Source organism: Halichoerus grypus, chromosome 10, assembly GCF_964656455.1.
Source record: "Halichoerus grypus chromosome 10, mHalGry1.hap1.1, whole genome shotgun sequence".
NCBI classification, from domain to species: Eukaryota; Metazoa; Chordata; class Mammalia; order Carnivora; family Phocidae; genus Halichoerus; species Halichoerus grypus.
In genome coordinates this window covers 79,677,495-79,678,491 of record NC_135721.1, presented here as the reverse complement: position 1 = coordinate 79,678,491, position 997 = coordinate 79,677,495, and positions in this window count along the sequence as shown.

The following is a 997-nucleotide window of genomic DNA, read 5'->3' as shown; positions in this document are numbered from 1 at the left end:
CCCAGCAGATGTTGCTACTGGCCAAATCCCCCCCCCCCCTTTTTTTTTTACGGCAAACATGGGAGCAATTTAAAAGAGGTGTCACCTGGCTTTTCTAGCCAATAATCTTGGAAAGAAGGAGCTAGTTTGCCTAATGCTTAGAATGGTTTTAGTTGTCAGACCTTTCACATGTTAAAGTAGTTTGATCTGCAGCACCTGCTCATTTGCAGAGGTTCACTGAGATTTTTTTCAAGTGCTTTTATTCTCTTCTTTCTGAATTGAGGAATTAATAGTAGTGATGGATTTAAGCATTAGGCTGAATTTATGCTAAGAAAATAAAGCAGATGTTTCTCCATCTCACTGGACGTTGTGGTAAAGAGAACCCCTCCAGAATCTTCTGCAGGTTTTAATTAGTTATTTGACTCTAGAAATCATGTTAGGAATTTGGTTGTAATCTAGAGGCTTGGATGGGCCTTTTACAAAAGGTTACTACAGGCCACTCATGTTTTCTAACAGTACTAGATTAGAAAAGAACCCACAGAACTTCCTGCTCAGAAAGGGCTGGGCATTTTCTCTCTTTCTTGGGTCTTCTACTTTGTTCTGAAAGCGTGCATTAACCATAGTGGGGGATTCACGGGAATACTTAGAAATTATATGATTTTTTTTTTCAAAGCCTGAATCTCTTTTAATATTTAATCTTTCCTCACAATGGCTCTGAAGAGTAAGCATGTTTTACAGGATCCCTTTTCTAAAAGCTGGTAAACTCAGGCCAGGGAAGGGCAGAGTTGATTAGTCACTGAGGGCCACAGCAATGCCTCATTAGCATGGCATGTCACTGCAATCCTTAACTCTGGGCTGCCGGTTTCCCGCTCCAGTGAATCACAGCCACACTCAGCCATTTCTCGATGGGAGGCTCAAATTCCTGGGCTCTGTTTTTACCCTGCCCTCCTGCTGTTTACTGAACAGTCGTTCCAAATCCTCAAGCCTGGAGACTGAAGCATCTGTTATTCTAAATCAG